We start from the raw sequence: 19,531 nt of genomic DNA on the forward strand, positions 1-19,531 counted from the left end.
TGAACTTGTGATTGTCTTGAATCTTGATTAACTAGCTTGACAAGAGCTAGTTTCCATCAGCTATGTAGGTTGGCATTATTTAAAAGGAGGTATCCTTTTTTTCCCTGATTGTTATCTCTGGTACCATCACCTTCCTTCCTTCCCTGCTCCCTGGAGCTGACATCACATTACGTAGTATGAATGCTAAATCTGATCCTACATAAAATTTGCCAAGGTAACATACCTCTTTGTTTCTACCCTGATTTGCTGACACATCCCTGGGGATTACAAAATTCATTAAATGTTAAGTGCCAATAGTTCTTGGGTCCTCAGCCAGTTCTTTTAAAGCTGTTGAGACTTGTGAAGTCTTGAAAATTTAAAACTTTTCATACCTAGTTGGACCATAAAGGTTTTCAGGGTAAGATGGTGTTTCATCCGGTCTTTCCAAACAGTGCAAAGAAAAACCTTAATTTAGCTTCTGGCAGAAGTGTTGCGACACTTCATGTTTCTGTCTTGTTAAGATCTTTGGGTTGAGTCCCTTCCTGGCCAATGGATTTGAAAACTAGGTGTACATGCAGTATATACTTCAGCAAGATTGCCTGAAAAATCAGGGCATCTCTTAGGACCGTATTCTGCACTTAATTTGTCATTTTCCCACTTTTTTCCTTTATCTTTCTACAGTATTTTCTTACAGGGATTTTTTGCTTTCAGCATTTCCTTCACCTTGACAGATTTCTCATCTCAGTTCCCTGAAGGCGAGGCATTGTATTACATGAACGTACTATTGTTTGAGTTTAGAGCCAGTGAATGAAAGAAAAACATTATTGTCATGTTTGGAGGACTTCTTTGCCATGTATTATAAAGTCCTTTGAAGTGAACAGCCTTTAAGGAAGAAAATGAACAAACTTAGTGGATGTGTTATCATCAGCTGGTCATGTGTCTGCTGTACAGGAATTAAATGAATTGCTTATTAAATCTTCAGAGTAAGGAAACTGATCATACTGCATTTTGGTTAGATAATGAAAATCTCTTAAAATCTTTAGTGCAATACTGTGCAGAACTGCAGGGGAATCAGCTGCGAGTTAACTACCAGCTTACTTTTAAACAGTTAAATGTCATGTGGTGATGGTCCTGAAAAATTAGCTCTCATGGAGTGCAGAAGTATCTCTTGTTGGGTTTTCATGCATGGCTAAGTTTCAGCCCATTAGACAGCTTCATTAACAATGGCTGGCTTGGTGCTTTACTGAAGCTAAAATGCTTCTGGGTCCTAATGCAACAGGAGCTAGAAATCCCATGTGCATTTGAACTCCCTTACACCAGTATCTCTTCAGAGAAGCTGCTAAATTTTTAAGTAGTCTGTATATGAGGCTGTAACTTTTTCCATAAATTGAATTTTATTTCAGCTGATCAATATTTTATCCAAGTAGTGTCATTTTAAGCACTTCTTGTAACTATTTTCAGAGGGTATTTTTTAAGCTTTTGCATTATAAAGCATTTGATAGCTGCCGCACTTAAGGATTTTTTTTCTGCTTTAGCCAGTTTTGAGATCAAATACAAAGCCTATAAATTATATGAAGCCTGAAGATTATAGATTGGTTTCATTGTAATTTTGGAAGTAAGTTTACCTTTATTTCTGCATAGAAAGTCTTGACACTTCATTATGCAGTTAAACACATTCCTTATTTTCTTCTACAACCGCTTGTACTCTTTGAATTTTGATTTCAGAATGCATTCTTTAATTTTTTTTTTTTCATAATATATGCCTGACTGAACTAGTTCAGGGGAATTATTTTCTGCTGTAATTTCTAAGAATGTTTTATGTTATGAATAGGTGAGTTCTTACCCTAAAGGGGCTCAGAGGTAAGCAAGTAAGAGATAACAGATTGTAAAATCTTAACATTTACTGTGAAAAACTGATGCTACCTTGTTGAACAGGAACAAGAGTGTTAAATATTTTTGATAGCAGGAAATGTTTAGTTGTTTATTAAATGGAAAAGATTCATGAAGGGAACACCCATCAATTAAGGAGAAATACATTATCCAATAAAAGGACCTAACTACTGAAGTTGAGCAACAGAATGTTATCAGCAATGTGGAGGCTGTGAACTTTTTGTTCTGCATTGAGGGTGTAGAAGAACGAGAACGGTATCAGGGCTAAGACCGGAAGGTCAAGAATGCAGCTGAATTTGAAAAAAAAACCCTCAGGAATTAATTTGCACAGCAAACATGTCCTAGCAGAGGTACCTCTTCCCCTGTGTTGAAGTCAGCATTCCTCTCTTAACTTTTTTTCCATGAGGTGATAAAATCTCATTTTTTCAACTCCCAGAAAATAGACCTTTAGATTTTACAAAGCCCTGACTGCTGGAAGCGCTGCATTGGTACTTTTGTTTAACATTAGTCTAGTGACATTACTATAAGTTACACATATTCAGGCTTGTGTGTGGCAGATGCGGTCATTTAGTCCAAGTGGTTCATAAACCCTTGTCTTAAGTTTGAGAATTACACTGGTTATGGGTACTTACGCTGTAGGTTGCCACTGGTGAGCAAACTGGTGTGATTTCTGTAGTTTATACCTGAAAGAGGAAGTATTTGGGGATCAAGGACTGTTCTTGTATTTATAGGACTTTTTGCTAAGTCTTTAGTTGTAGTTCAGTATATGGCTGTATGTATTTCAAGAAGTGGTGTAATCATCATTGCTGTTTTGCCATTCTTAAGGTCATGAAGCATAAAGTTTTGAGGACATACTATTTCTATGGAAGATGTCATTTGCTCCTTTAATGCAGCAGTGTGCTTTCATCAGGTAGGTCTATGATGAACCTTAATTTGCAAATGTCCTTGTAAGTGGTGATGGCAATGGCCATCAAAATACAATTTACTTTGGTTTTTATTCCCTGAAACAAGACCTAGAGCTACATTCAGTAAACGTCTTAGCATACAGAGTCAGGCCTTTCTCCTGTTTTTTTTCCTCACCTGAATCTTGTGTTCTTCACTGCCTGGTGACATAGCTGCACAAGAAAGAATAAGGTGTGCCCTTACTTAAAATAATATATAGCTTGAGATCTGTAATTTGCTTATATATATATATATATATATATATAGCATGAAGCTTTTGTAAGTTGCATTCCTAGCATCAGAATATTCAGAAATTGCATGTTGTCATATTTAGAATATTGATAGGTCATTGTAGGAATTAATGGAGTAGTAAATTGATAGACCTTGTGCAAATTTTAGACACTATTTTTATGCAAGCACTAAAGAAAGTGCTGATACATTTTTGTGCCCTGTACTAGGAGTGATAAGGAAAAAATAATTGATGAGAGAGGTAGGAAAAAACTGCTGAAAATCAAGGTCAGCTAAGACATAAGAAGCAGCATAGACGTTGCCACTGAATCATGTGGGAAGGAAAGATACTGCAGGAAACAACTATCTCCCGAAGTATCTGATGTTGCTGCAAATTTAGGGAATTTTAATGACTAGATGAAATGCAATTTGCTACCAATTCTTGACTGGGACCATCTAGAGAAAGACAATACGAGCTGGCAAGTCTTGTAACTGACTTTTTCTCTGCTGGATCAGTACCTATTAATTACTAGAAATTGCACTTTGGCACAGCGTTCTTAATGGCTAACACTACTTTATGTATCACAAAATGCTGGACAAGTGCCTACCACTTTCAGGTTTCCACAGGTTTTTTGAAGTGATCGGATAAAGTATGTACATGCGTGGTAGCAGCCTTCATGTTTTACAGCTGGAAGAACAGGCACACAGAAGCGAACTAGCAGGTTGTTCACTAACCCAGGGAGAGAACCACAGTTTCTGGAGCTCCAGCCAGATTTTTCCTTTGCTAGTACACATGGCTGCTGTGTGATCTGCAAGTCTTCCTCGTCCCACTGTGTAGTATGTAAAATGCAAAGAATATAATGTTCTGCTTTGAAGTGTTCAGCATTTGTGGTCATTGATAGGGCTGATAAATCAGGCTGCATTTACATTTTGTGTTGTGTACGGTTTTATTACACAATAGCTTTAGTAATTTGCACACGAGATATGACTACTATACTTTTCTCCACCCCTGCTTTTGACCCTTTGATACAATATATAATCTATACACACCACTGTCATTTTCAGCTCATCCTCTCTGTCCTCTCCCCACAGCCAGCAGCGGGAAGGCTGACGATAAGTCAAAAGTTTCTGCTTGTCGGCTGCTGCTCTCCACTGCTCTGCAAACATGCTGCAGCCAGCAGCTGGCCAAGGGCCACGGGCGTCCACAGTATCCTCATAGGTTCTGGAGTTTACATTTGCTTTATCTTTAGGCTGTCCTTAGATCCTGGAAGACAGAAAGTGGCCCAGTCTTTCCCAAGAGAGAAGATCTTCCTACAGGAGGACAGAAGGAGAAGTTTATGAGTGACCCAGTCTCTCTCTACCACCAGCCAGTCCTTAAGACCTCGAGCCTTCCCATCACTTTCCCCGACTATCTGTTTTCTTTACTCTTCACTGCAGCTGCAAGTTTATCTTTTCTTGTATATTCCCCTAAATGCATTTCATCATTCTCAGTTTCCCTCAGTTCCCTGCAAATGTTCATACATGTAATTTTGTTCACCTGAAAAACTGAGTATGCCACATTTATGTGCTGTGTTCAGGGTACATTTCCTCCAAGATAGAATGTATTTTTTTCTAAAGGACAGCTAGATGTTTACAAGATGCAATAATTCTCTTGAGATTTCTTCTGTCAACATGGTACGAATTGACCTGGCAAGCACATAGCACAAGCTTCAATAACCATAACATACCCCACTCGATATCCTGGAGGACTAGAAACGACTCTGATAAGCCGGTCTGCACAGATACCACGGAATTCATCTGCCAAACAGAACTCAAAAAACCCAATTAGAGTTGAAGGATTGTTTCCTCAGAGGTCAGGAAGGCTGAGAGGTCTGACCTGGGCTGGTTGCTGCCAGGAGGACATGCCAGGAAGATAAAAAACCGCAGTCTGCAGCTCAGAGACTCATGAACCGAGGCTCTTTATCTAATTTGCCAGGCCAGGTCTGCTGTTCGAGAGCCTGTCACAAGTGCAGCCTGCTTGCTGCATGCGTCCAAAACTCCTCAGCCTCCTGCTTGCAGGATGGTGCCTTTCTGCATGTTCAGTGATAGTTCAGTGGTTACCTGTACGTTTCCGACCTCATTGTGTCCTAGGTGATTTAAGGTAAGAGTTTACACCGCTCCTTTGAGAGGGTCTTACAGTTTATATTCCTTTTTTAATTCGTTACTAGGTACCAGATCGGTTCAGTACCTACAAGGTCTGCTTTCCCTCAGGTACCATGGCAGAGTTAGTAAGTGCCTTCCCCAAAGCACTGAGTCATATATTTTAGGACAAAAAGAAAAAAAGTATTATACAGGTGTCGTGGTTTAACCCCAGCCAGCAACTAAGCACCACGCAGCCGCTCACTCACTCCCCCCCCATCCAGTGGGATGGGGGAGAAAATCAGGAAAAGAAGTAAAACTCCTGGGTTGAGATAAGAACGGTTTAATAGAACAGAAAAGAAGAGACTAATAATGATAATGATAACACTAATAAAATGACAACAGTAGTAATAAAAGGATTGAAATGTACAAATGATGCACAGGGCAATTGCTCACCACCCACCGACCGACACCCAGCCAGTCCCCGAGCGGCGATTCCCTGCCCCCCCCCTTCCCAGTTCCTAAACTAGATGGGACGTCCCATGGTATGGAATACACTGTTGGCCAGTTTGGGTCAGGTGCCCTGGCTGGGCATGAGAAGCTGAAAAATCCTTGACTCTAGTCTAAACACTACTGAGCAACAACTGAAAACATCAGTGTTATCAACATTCTTCTCATACTGAACTCAAAACACAGCACTGTACCAGCTACTAGGAAGACAGTTAACTACATCCCAGCTGAAACCAGGACAACAGGCCACATATGCACCAAGCATACTGTTTATGATCTTCAACTTCTACGGATCCCAAAGCCTGGAAGGTCTGTTCACATCTGCAGGGTGATGGTCTGTACCATTTGTATCAATTTCCTTTCTTCATTTCCCAGTCTCCTTCACCAATTAATGGTAAGGGACTTCCCTTTTCAGGGAAAGTTTCCCTAAATTTACTTACCCGTATGGCAGTTTAGTTAATTACCCATCCACCTTCCTATAAAGTAGATCACAGATAAGATTCTGTTTGCTTTAATATGTATCTACATCTTCTGTCATATGTTGGTAAAATAATCTTTTAGTCCCCAAGACAGCTATCATAACCGACTTCCAAGGGGAAAGGTTCAGACCCGTTCAAGACAGACCCCACTATATATGCAGGGCAGGGGGGATGGATGCATCTAAAAGCCAGACACAGGTGAGAGAAAGGTGTCAGCCCACTTACTCTCCATACCCCGGGCCCTAAAATTGCTGCTGCCAGTGCTCCATCCCTTTGTTATATTCCTCCTGACCTGCGTCACCTATTTCTTTGGCCTTCCCCCACAGTCCCCATCCATAGTCCTCATTTATGGCACATTATAGCCCTTCCTCCCTCACTGAAATAAATCATTCTCTCGTAATGCCTTACTATTCTGCTGCTTTTCTACCACATGTCTATCTACATGCATTTGATTAATTTCAAAATTATTTCCAATGTCCTTTGAGCTCTTGTGCTGAAACTACATTTTCTCTGCATAAATGAAAACAAATATACCAAAGGCTTTAACATGGAACCTGTAGAGTTTTCTCCCATTTTGGCAAAGGGTAGAATTTCAAATTTATAGTAATAGAAATCAAATTCAACAGCAGCCATATGAGTGCTTGCTGCATGTAAGTTAACTTCCATAAAGAGAAAATGGCAACACAGGTGACATTACTTTGTCCACACAGGTAACTGTGATCAACTAACTATCCCTGTGCAGAATTAAACTCCTATTTTCAAGACTTTTCATTTTTCACTCTTTATTTTTCAGTAATGAATTTTTATTTCTTTTATTTTTCTTTATTTTTCTGACTGCCATGCTGTTTGGGATAAATGTTGAAGCTCTGGAAAGCCATAGCCGGGTACACAAAAATGACCAAGTAGCACTGACATTTCTGCCTTCAGGAAGTGTTGGGGTGAAGGGAGGGGTCAGGTGAGAACCCCCAGTTCTGGTGACCCGCCATCTGGATCACACAGTCACCATCCTCTGTAATTCTGTGAAACGTGCTGGATTTGATGGCAATGTCAGCATATTTCAGACCATTCAGAGAAGGCAGCCTTCCAACAAAAAGGGGTTTTCCTTTTACTGCCCCAGAAGTAGCACCCTGTGAGAGGGCAGCCTCCACATCTAAATATTCCTGAAATGAAACAGAAACTTCTGTACAGGCAAGACAGCCTGGTTTTATTCCTTCCCCCTGTGGCAACACTGAAGAGTTAACCTGTGTTGCTATTGTAACTGATTACTTGCACTCTTCTGAACTGTCGCATTTTTATATCATTTTTAACACAAACATGCCCTACTTTGCAAATACTGTAGGGACACAATGTGAAGATGGGGCGGGGGGGGAGTAAAAGTAATCTTGATCCAGTCTTGATCCAAATGCCAGCTTAGTCACAATTTTCTTAGGAAGGGCTTTGCTTACTTTCATCATCACTGAGGTGGTTACGTGGGCTGAGCCCGAAGGACGGTGAAGGACAGTGCTTTCCCTCGGGGCAGACATAAGACAGTGAAGAAGGTGAAGGAGCAGAAAGCTGGTATGTGATGACTGAAGGAAGGAGCTCTTTGCTCACTTAGAAGCCTTTCTCCATATTGTCTTCCTCAGTTATAGCTGGTCCCCTGATCTCACCTTTTAAGGACCTCTAGCAAGTCTCCACCCTTCCTTAATTTCCTACTCCCAGGTCCCTTTCTTGCCAGAAATGCAAGGAATGTGTTTTACACACCCACTAGTAACCGGAGCACACTCGGTAACTTTTTGGTTCACTTCCAGGGAGTGTTGACATAGGCAAAGAAATGGTGAGGAACAAAAAGAATTAAAAGAGAAAAAGTTAAAAGCCTACGCTACTACTAATATAAAAGATGAAATGCACTATGTGCGTGTGCGGTACAGAAGGCAGCTGGTATATTTGCTTTAACAGATGGAGTTACTGTGGCAGGTGTCTTTAAAGAGTACGCATACAGCTTTAAGCAGGCACCTGCACATAGCTGAAAAGTAAAGGTCGGAGTAAGTGAGTAGTAGGGGATGTCCAGAGCCAAGGCCTCGTAGGGAATAGGCCGAGTTCCCTCTAGTGGCTTGCTCTGGCATTTCACAGGGGGGGGCCGACAGGTTCCCTTTGGGGAGCAGCACCCATCACTCCTCATTGCAGCCTTGCCCAGAACCCATGCCTGTATTAGTTAGCTGAAGGGTATAATCACTGAGTAATTCCTGGTGAGGGCCTAATTGCAAGTTAATTTTAAGTGAGTTACATAAACAGATTAAATCAATCCTTCCCTGTATTTATTTTTCATTAGTTCACATGCAGACGCAACCACCCTTAAAAATTCCCCATCTGCTTTACTCTGCTGCTTCATTGAATTGATGTCCACTGCTAATACCTGCTGTTGCTAATACCTGCATTAGGCAGAGGCGTTGTGAGATCCCAGTGAGTCAAAATAATCTATGGGATGTCGTCAGGCTGTTTTGGGGAAAGGCTCTGCAGACGGAAAACACAGCCAGCAGCAGCTGAATCTGTATTCATGGCTCAGTGTAAAACATTTGTTTTAAGTGAACATCAGGCAGTAATTTATTAGGTCAAAATATTGTTGAATTATTGTTGTACTGTTGCATTAGAACACTGAAAAGATAGAGGACGAGAGAACAGAAGAAAACTTAAAAAGTTAATGTTTTTGTTTTTCTTCAGCTCGTGTTTTACCAAAAAGGCAGCTGGAAGATTAAGACAAAATGGATTAGGCAGGAAACCTCAATTTCTAAAAGAAAACATCCGGTGTGCTTTTGGCAGATAGTGTATTTCGTAAAACACAAACTTACGACATATTAATTACTGTGTCCCTGGGGTTTTAAAAATATAGAAGAACATATTTCCTGCTGTGAACTCATGAACTTTGGAGGAAGTTGCAATAACTAGGAGTAAAACTGTACGTTGTTGTTCTTTGTCCTGTGTTTTTATCATAGGATACACAGTGTAGAATATGCCATAAATGGAGGGCCTAAAAGTTAGACATCAATGTCTAACCTCAGCCTCAACTTAACAGTCAGCAAACAGAAAGGGGCACATTCAGTTCTGGCAACTATTTTTAAAGGTTTGGAGGACACTTTAAATAATTCTGTTTCTCAGAATGTCACTAGTTTGTTTAGGCTGGTACCTGTCATTTTCAGTACTAACCTAGTCACAGCATAGAGGAGATAGGTATCAGGTCATCTACCTCCAAAGAAATCTCCTCTAAGCTCTTAGAGAATGGTATAAAATCTGATGCTTTTTCATCTCTCCTTCAAACTCTTCTTTTTTTCAATATTTGCAATAAATTTGATTATTTATGGTATTCATAAATATAAATAAATTGCAATACTTTTCAGGCCTGGTGGATTTCAGCTTCAGTGATATTTTGCAACAGTACATTCCATAGACTAGATGCCCATTAAGTGACAAATTCATTTTAAAAAAGATTAGCTGCTACATGAATATACAGGTAACCTATATGGCATAAAGAAAGCCATGACTTGATTGGCAAAAATATTTAAGAAAAAAGAATGAGTCCTTTCAAAGTCCCTTTTTTATTAAAACCATCCTAACTGCTGAAATCAAGTTACTTTTAACATGCCATCTTACTCTATATGAAGTTAGAACTAATCAAATTGTATTCTTGGACTGTGCCCATACTGTATCATCAACACCATCTTGATCAATACATTTCAGTTAAAAGCCATTCATTATCACACCTGAAAATCCTCCTTTACGTAGAACAAAACAAAAATAATAGCTTATCAAAATGTCCTTAATAATTTTAACTGAAGAAGAGTCCCATATGCCTCATTTTCTCCAAAAATAATTATGCAGTTGATCAAAACCAAGGTGAGGTTAAGTATAAAATCTGCCACTGGGACAAATTCTTTCCCAGTGTATAGATGTTTGCCTTCTAACACAACATACTTTCAAAATACAGTTATAATATAATGAAGACATTATTCAGCAATATGTAAAAGTCATGTGCTCAGACGCATGCGACGTTTCATTACAGAAAAACTTGACTTTATATGCATAAATACACTTTTTAGTTAATTTTGACTTTTTAAATAGAGTTTCTACACAAGGTGCCAGATGGATACCATGTCTGGTTTACCTGTGCATCACCTTTCACTGTGCTTAACACAAGCTTTTTAACAATATCCTGTGAAACTAGCCTGACTGTTCATCTAACCTGGATGAGGTAATTGAAGTTCAGAGCACGGATCACATTTCAGACTTACTCAGCCTGGCCTTTTGCGAGCTAGCTATTTTTTGGACTTGGCAAAGCTTTTGACAGGTTTTGTAAGACTTGACAGTTTAGCCTCAGCTCTGTTCTGGAGGCCCTTGTGACATCGCTTCAATGTCATAGGCACCTAAACATCATCTAGGTACGGAACATCAGAACCTGAAGTCCTCCTTGTACTCTGCTTCCTCACATGAACAGTCATTCTCATTTAATGGAGCTCTTGTAGCATCACTGTGTCAGGCCAAATTTTCTCTTGACAGTGGAAAGATTTAAGTGTAAGCCCAAATTTAGAGTTCTGAGAAGAGGACATCCCCTTCAAATGAAATACCAAGTCTAAGTGAGATTCTTCACTGTATTCATTTCAAGACAGCGAATGGGTTATCATAAGGTTACTAAGTCTCAAACACCTTTATCATCTATGATGTTCTATACTTCTGAGAAATTTAACCATTTGAAATAGGTGTCAGTCATCTTCAAATGCCAGTCAATAACCAGTTTCATGACAGACACTGAGAGCTGGAGCATAAGAGAGAATTTGGATGTTGTAATGTTTCCTTACATTGTGCTTTAGTTTGAATGTCCATGTGTTTCTCTGGGGAGATTGGGACGGAGGTCTCAGCATTGAAGGATAAAATCTTAATTTTGTTCCTGAACTGGAGGACCTTTGTTCTGAGCTTGACCCTGATTTTTCCATAGACTTTGACCTTTCCCTTAGTGACTCTGACTGTGACTTTGTCCTTGATCACTCTCTTGATCTACAGACAGCATCTTGGAAGTGATCTGGAGTGGAACTGAGACTGGCTCTGAGAGTGTTGTCTGTACTCTCACAGGGGAAACAGGCACAGTATTATTACAGCACTTCTTCAGTAAAACTGCAGTGTTTTTAATTGCAGAAATTACATCTTAGGCATGCAGCCTTAGACTATCTTGTCAATTCTGTGAAGAGTGTTCATATTTATTGCTTTCCATTTTGAAATCTATTGAAGTTTTTAAGTAGCTTGGTCTCATATCTATGTACCACACCACCATTTTTCCTATTTGACAATAGTTTCTTTGCATTCAAATTTCTGCAGTCTGACAACTCTGGATTTGTGCTACAAAATTAGTCACATGAAGAATAAAAAATATTACTGTGAGTCAAGTGAAATCATCAGCAGAATAAATATAAGAAAACTTTTAAGAGACTGTATTACCCCCACCATGTCCTCAGAATAAATTAGCTGCTGACATATTTTTGTGAATCTAGGCCTTTGTTCAAAGTAATTTCATAAGACCTTTTTTACATCCTGCATGCAAACTGAATATTCTGTACGAGCACAGAATCTGCAGGAGATAAAAGCAAAAGAGATATGTAACAAATGAAAATTTAAGGCCACCTTAGCCATGAAGCTAAATAAAGCTTCATTAATGATTTAATCCCTTATAATACGGAATGACATAAAATGCCTCTCACCCTGGGACCTTGACTGCATGTCCAGACAGTTCTCCTGCCCTGGCCACTTAAGTGAGTGTGGGTCTCCTGTCCAGACAGCAGGGCTTCTTCAGTACCCAGGAGAGGGCACACGAAGTGCTGGGAGAGGCATTGCCAAGAGAAAGCAAGTGCAAAAATTGCATACCACATGCAATCCATTTCAGAAAATGTCACCGTAAGGTCTAAGGCCTAACTCTATGGACACTTTCACACATCCTTATTTTTTCTATTAGTGAGTGGACTTACTGATGTGACAATTCATAACAAAATTAAGCACATGCTGAACCTGTCTTCATGCTCAGGGCCTCACCAAAGATCCACGTTTGCACGTTAACCATGAAGTTACTAATAATTTCTCCTTATGGAGAGATTCTCTCTCTACACCTTCATCATCTTCATTCCCCCCACCTATAGTTTGCACCCCCCCAAAGGGCACTAAGGAGACAAACCTGACAGATGATGGTCACTCCACGGACTAGGGCAAGACCTGCCCCGTGAGAAGGGTGTGTTGTTCCTCCACCATCACCTCAACGCGGTACCCACTCACGCAAAGGACTGACGGTCTTTCAAGGCAGGAGGAAAGATGTCGTGTGCTGCAGGCCATCTATTTCTGAACTCTTCACGGTCTCTAACCCTCCCCAGCCAAGGAGGTGATGTCAGTGCTGCTACTGTGGGTGGGCAGTGAGGATTTGTGTCTGCTTAATAGGAAAGCAGAAAGAGATGTCATGGCTGTCGTAGGAAATGAGATGTATATTTTGAGGATATCTATGAGTTACTCAAGGAAATAATCTTTTCTTCTCCTTCCAGGCAGGCATGTGGTTTCAAGATGGGATATCTGAGATGTTTCTCACGTAAGCTGAATACCAATGCCATGGGGAGAGCTGCAGATATATTTGCTGATCTCCATCCGCACTGTTTATGCAGTGTTTGGACGTTTGGAAAGTGCCTTGGGCACTCCAGAAAAATCATTTTGCTAAGGCTCGCCATATTAAAGTCTAATGCAAACAGTAGTTCCCAATATCTGACCATAAGGTAACTCAGGCTGGAAGGGACCTCAGGAGTCCTCACGTCCATCCTCCTGCTCACAGCAGGGTCAGCTACTGGGCCAGACCAGGTTACTCAGGGCCAATTCTGACCATCTGAAATGGAGCCTGGCAGGGGGTTGGACAACTGGGTGCCTTCAACCTCTTCTTGTCATACAGGATTCTCCCTGTCAGAGAGTTTAAATATAGCTCCATAATGCTAACAGTTTGGGAAAGCTTTGACATCAATCTGTCCCTGTTTTCTGCATGTTGAGTTAAAGGGTCTGAAAGGTATAAAATGTTTAAGAATGAGCAGGAGGGATTAAAAAATCATAATGGATCTTGTGTAAAGTATTTTAAGTCTGCAACTGTCATCTAAAAACAAATGGGTATTTAGCCTAGTGTCCCTTGAGAGGATTTGTCCCAGATTGGTGGGAAAGAATATCCTTATGTTACACACAGACAGCAGAGCACATACACTGTACTCATAACTGAACTGAATGTTTATATGGATTTGAATTGTAAAAAGTTGAACAGATGAGAAAAACTAAATGATCCATACTGGATAATTAATTTGTTATATTGTTCTACAAAAAGGATGCTCAGCAGGTCTGAGATACCTCATTCAGCTTACCAGGTGGCAAATAGTAGTTTTGCATTAGCTGTCCATAAAATGAAGTGAATACATGCTGGTACCGTGAGTTTCACAACCATGTTACTCAACAAACAGAGCTCGGTAAAGTACCTGACCTGTCTGTACATTGAGTCTCACAGTATAAAATTTTATCCAAGTTTAATTTTCCTTTATACTTTTGGAAGGATTTATGTGCTCTTTGTTTAAGGGAAGTTCTGGAAAAGGCCAGATATAATAGTGAAGATAGGTGGAATATACAAAATAGCTGGTGAGGAGAGTGAGGACACTTGATGTTATAGGAACAACACAGTTCAGAGATTTTCCTATTGAAATTAGCAGTAGTACTAATATATGGTGTATACCTTAAAGCAACTATAAGAGGAGATCCTTTTATGTCTGCGGTGCTGATTGGAAGTACTGGACCATATTTTTTCTTTGGATAATGAAGTAATTTTTTCTGAAGTATCTATTAGAAGTAAAATGTGATACTGTAGAATCAATAGCCAGCCTGATTCCAGAAAAGACATCGCTAGGGTTGGAAATTTAATTTTGCTCTTTCGAGTCACTCAAACCTTGGACTTTCTGCCAATCTGCAAAGTAATCATGCTGGAGAGTCTTATGATAGAGGCACCTGCTGCTAGGGAACCGAGATTAATATTACTGGCACATATTGAGTAGGCTACAGATCAGCCAACACATACTAATGATGCCTGGGCTGGGAAGTCAGCTGGCAGCCTCAAGACACCCCATTGTCAGTCCCCTGTGCTCCGCAGTTGCTGCAGCTTCCCAGTACCAGCACAGACACTCCTTGCCAGAGCAACTTTAGCCTCTCTTTTTTTATTTATTTATTCCAAAGTAGGTCACTCTGTGCCATCTGTTGACACTTAAGAGCCACATAAGTTTCCAGATTCCCTATAGTATCCTGCAGTTTAACATATATTTTTGAAATGCTTTTGCTCTACCTAGCTGTTGTACGTAGCGAGACTACTAATCACAAGAGCTCATTCAATCAGATAATGTTTTTAGCAACTGAGTGCAGGTCTTGGAGTTACATACTAGAGGGGAGTATAAGTGAATGGGGAGGGAATGCAACAAGAAGGGCCTGATTTTTTTGCTGATGGTGAATCCTGGGCAACACTGCTTTCAGCAAAGACGTGCTCATGTCCATCTGCTTTCTGCTGCTCCAGCACCCTTGTTGAAAGCTTAGGGAAGCCATCAGTCCCAGTTAGGTATACAATGGGTCTTGTCAGGCTCCAGTTCAATTTGCTTCTCTTGTTCTCTAATGGTAGGCATGTGAAATAAAGAGCATTTCATGTCCACAGTTCTCTACCTTCCTCTCACAGTACCCTCACCTCTCTCCCACGTACCTGTTCAGTATGGATTACCCACACACTGCAAGGATGATTTTTGTTTAATACTGCTCTTGATTTGAAATGAAAGCATTCAAGTGATCCACAGGCAGATTTCTGGAAAGGCACCTCTCCATCTGAATGAATAGGAGATGCATCACTGGCATCACACACCAGTCCTAACAAGTGCCTTTAGTATGTGATACAGTAAGCAGCATTAATAAAGAGAGGGGAGGTCACATGCTAGTGATACAAAACATACATAAAACATATTACAGAGCACACAAATACCTGTTCGTGCATGAACATTGTGCATGAGAATGTAAGAGATGAACTTTTTAATTACAGGAACTCACCCTGACCACCTTGCTACTAACTAGATGCTGTTTGAGGCATACCCATCTTCCACCTGGTAATGTTGAGCCACCTCCTTCTCCCACTTCATTAAAAGATTTGGGACAGTAGAAGGAGAGTCAGATCTCTATAAAGTATAAATACACAGACCAGATCTGAGATTTATAATAAACTATGAAAAGGCAATAAAGTTATTAAGTACCTGATCGAACTGCAACTCAGAGTCTCTGTGATGTGCTTAAACCCAAAAGAAATAGCTTAACTCTAGGCAACGAGGAACAGGCTGGGGTAACTAAAGATCAAGCTTCCTTGGACTAGAAACAACTAGAACACATTACCTAAGTTTGCCAGATGTCATTGGGCAATGCCTGACTTGACCTCGAAATCATTTTAACCATTAGTTGAAACCAAAATGGATTGGACTAGCTTGCTCAGTAATACAGTCTGACCACAACTGTTTGCAATTTTCAGTACTTGTTCACAGGTCTCTGGATATACTGGATGTCCTAGTTCCTTGGATTTTAAAAATAGAATAACATACTTGTTTCATTTCACAATGATGACTGCACAAGTTCAAATGACCATAAAACTCTGGCAAAGTTCTGCATGTGTGTTACATTGACCTGAAAGAATCCAACTGCATTCTCATGACTTCTTCATATATACAAGGTCAGCAAAGTTCATAGTAATGTAAATTAGAAATATGATTCTTTTTAATAGCTCTGCAGACAAATATATTTTTTCCTTTTTCACTTATCTGCTTATTTTTTCCAGAAAACTGATATAAACTCAAACAAATCTGCAAATTCATTGTACCTGTAAACCTGCTGTTGTCAGCAGTAAACCCAGGAGTATATGCAGTGAGTGCAAACATACTCTGTAAGTGTTTATTTAAGTTTGTGATATCACATAAATTAAATAACGACTAAAAAAAACCCATTGTGTGTTATAATGGCTATTGCCAGCGTGTTACTGCTTTGTATATTCCCACTGTGAATAGATGAATTATGGTTTTGCAAATATTTATTTTGAAATTAATTTCTTAAGCAAATAATCCTTATTACTGAACACCCATAAGGCGTGTTGCATTCATATTTGCATGATTGGTACAAATCTGTTCGGTAATGGGAGCAAAAATGATGACTCTTAATGTAATTTCCTAAGGTATTATGGAAAATGTCAACGCTTAGTACAAGTGTATTTATGATAATGCAATGTATCATACTTCAGATTTTAAAAAATTAATAACAACAAAAGCTTTGGGGGTAAAGAGATTTGCAGTTAGACACAGTAAGCTACTGGTTTGCTGTCTTAATAGCTCCTCAGTACCACTAAATCCACAACAAAGTACTTAATAGTAATTTGTGATGCCTAACAGAAGTAATCCACTTAAGATTCCTGTGGATTGTAAATATATCATAATTTTGCTGTCTATCTGCAAAATAGTATACTCATATGAAACAAACTAGAGGCTTTTGCATAATTTTTAATGAGATAAAAATCTCCATCTATATTTAAATTAAAATTTAAAACCAGAAAATTGAATATTGAATTGTTTGACTTGAGTAGTCATCTTCTGTCTGTTTAACCCACAAACAGATACTGTCTATGAACAAACAGCTGTAATACTTCAAAGACTCAATGGATTAAAAATAAAGATCTGTAAGAGCTGCAAAATACTTTCTTCCTCCAAGGGAATAAAAGAGCTGGGGCCTGACAGTGGTTCTGTTTGAATCAATAGCAGAATTAAACTTTATTTCTAACAGCATAGGATGTCATTGTAAATAGCTAGTGGCATACATACATTAGTAAAGGGGCATTTTAACATCACGAAAGATCAGAATTTTTTTCATTGCTTTGAAAAGTTTAGCAGTCTAGATTTCATTTTTCACTTACATTTGCATTGTCATAAATATTTAAAATATTACCAACCATTTTTAAAATTGGCAGAGGAGAGAAGCAATTAAATGTGTGGACATTTGTGTAACAATTTTTTACTTTCTCCTTAGCTCTATAGAGATTTAACAGGGAAACCACTTGTTCTCATGAGTATAGAGATGGATTAACCCTCTTTTGCAGGCAGTGGGGGGGAAGTTAACAACGATGGGCAAAGTGCCCATGGTTTTTCACCATTATACGCCTGCCTGTTTTCTGTGCATTTTACTGTGCTGTCCACAACACAACTGGTCTATGAGTCTGCCAGCGAATGTACAGCAGGAAAGGCAGCAGTAACTCTTGATGGGCACACTCCTGTCCTTCCCGAAGGTGAGGTAGCTTGTTGCTCAGGCTATAGAGAAGAGTTGGCAGTAATAGAGACTTAAGCCATTCGCATCTTACAATCACTTTTTCCTTTCACTCTGGGCTGTTTGTGTTTATTGCCCAGTTAGTAAGTCATGCTATGAAAACAATTGCTGAATTTATCTGTCTTTAAATAAGCAAAATCTGCCTTGTAGAGGGAGAAAGGAACTAGACATCCAAGACACAACCAAATATAACAAATAATATAATAATTAAACAAATATAACAAATAAAGGCTCATAGTGTCAGTAATGGACCTGTTTTAGCATCAAGTGTCTTGATGGGACATCTGTGTGATCAGGCCATGTTCATCACAAATCTTTTTAAGCTGGGATAGCATTATGAGCTATGAGTAATGATGCTGCTACTACAGATAGGATATAAATATAAGAGTTGACCATAGTATAATGCGAAATACCTGACCATATTAGAGGTTAAATTACATATGTAAATTTAATGGTGTAAGGAATAAAAGGGCATAATTGAGGCAGGATTTTTTTATTGGAGGAGTGAGAGGGGTTCAAGGCATTTTTCTCCAAGGTAAAATCTCTGATATTTGACACTTCTTGCTCTTACAAAACTAGAGAAATTTGAGTATGAAAGAGAGAGCAAGTAGTCAGTAAGTTTTGCGTATTAAGAGTATTGGATATCAGTAACACCAGAGATTTAATTCCCTGTTTACATTCTGCTGCGCAAACTTCAAGGAGCCCCATAATAGCTGATAAGTTTTATTTAACTCTTCAGAGAGCCAAACCACAGAAAGAAATGCGAGTTTATCTAGCCCTGTCTTTTAAACAGCTACCTGCCCTAATTGGCAATGCTGAAGTCAGGCAATTTTCGAATTTTTGTTGGAGTTGATTGATGTTTCTTGTTAAAATATCTCACCCCAGTTGGAAAAAGAAAAAAGCAAAAATACAGAATAGAACTAAGCCCTCTATGCATTCTTGCAGCTTACAGAGTGCAAACGAAAATCTGCACCAGACAGAAAAGTACTGTTTTGTTAAACCAGTCCAATGCTAGCAAAGCTTATACCAGCCTCTGTGGCTAAAGGTGCATGAAAGTGATTGTTTTGAAAATAACAATGTCAGTTTAAAATATTACTGCCTCTCTCCCAGAGGATACCACCCACACAGGGGAGCCAGCAGACTGAAAACACAGATAATTCTAAGCTGCTTCAGGATAAAGTCCAGTATTTGAAGTATAAAATGCCAAGGGGGATGGGGGCAGCTTGAGTTAAGGTCTTGGACTTTGCACGGAAAGAGCTCAGAGACACTTGTGTCCCCTTCTGCCACCAGAGCTGGGGCAGGCAGCGCTGGCAGGTACAAAGAGCTGGGGGCAGCGGCGCCTCAAATAGCCACAGCTGCCTTCTCGGTGCGTGTGTCTGAGCTCTACGCACGGCCTTCACCTTGCCCTTTGGGCACAGGTTCACAGCATTTGGACAAATGGTGAGGCCTTAACCATTAAGTCAAATAGCTGACGCACAGGTGGCTGGGAAGGGAAGGTGAAGCAGCAGTCTGTCCAGTCTGCTCTGGACAACAAAACGTTGACCACTCTGTGATTAACTCTTCAGTGGTGGGAACAATATGTCTATAGGGAGAAGGCCTTACTTTTCTGAATCCACCTATCCTGCATTTCTTTTCCCTTGATAAGAAATGGATAAGACGTAGCGGCATCCGTGATCCATTAATGGTTAAAGAAGACAATATGCTTCAGTGACTTAAGCCATTTCTCTTCCTGAGCTCTTTAAAATTCTTCTGCTCTTTAAAATTCTTCAATATGGTGATACTGATACTGTGATCTGACCAAAGAAACCCTTATCATGCTTTGTTTTTAAACACACAGTCCACTTTCATAGCATTGTATGTCTTGATACATACTTCCCAATATAAAGCTATTTGTAAACCTGACTGGCATGTTACTTTAGGCAAGTCACTGTACAGCTCCTACACACAGCAACAGCCTACTTTTGTTTTTAATACTCACTGTG

The 19,531-nt window shown here is 39.7% G+C and overlaps 1 long non-coding RNA gene across 1 annotated transcript; it reads left to right on the forward strand.

The window, feature by feature from the left end:
- The first annotated feature begins 412 nt into the window (after window positions 1-412).
- LOC138689553 (uncharacterized) lies at window positions 413-7,217 on the forward strand. The gene is made up of 3 exons (XR_011328410.1): window positions 413-2,779; window positions 3,728-5,372; window positions 5,913-7,217. It is a non-coding gene; the product is annotated as an uncharacterized lncRNA (long non-coding RNA).
- The last annotated feature ends 12,314 nt before the right edge of the window (window positions 7,218-19,531 follow it).

The sequence above is a fragment of the Haliaeetus albicilla genome, chromosome 17, assembly GCF_947461875.1.
Source record: "Haliaeetus albicilla chromosome 17, bHalAlb1.1, whole genome shotgun sequence".
NCBI lineage: Eukaryota > Metazoa > Chordata > Aves > Accipitriformes > Accipitridae > Haliaeetus > Haliaeetus albicilla.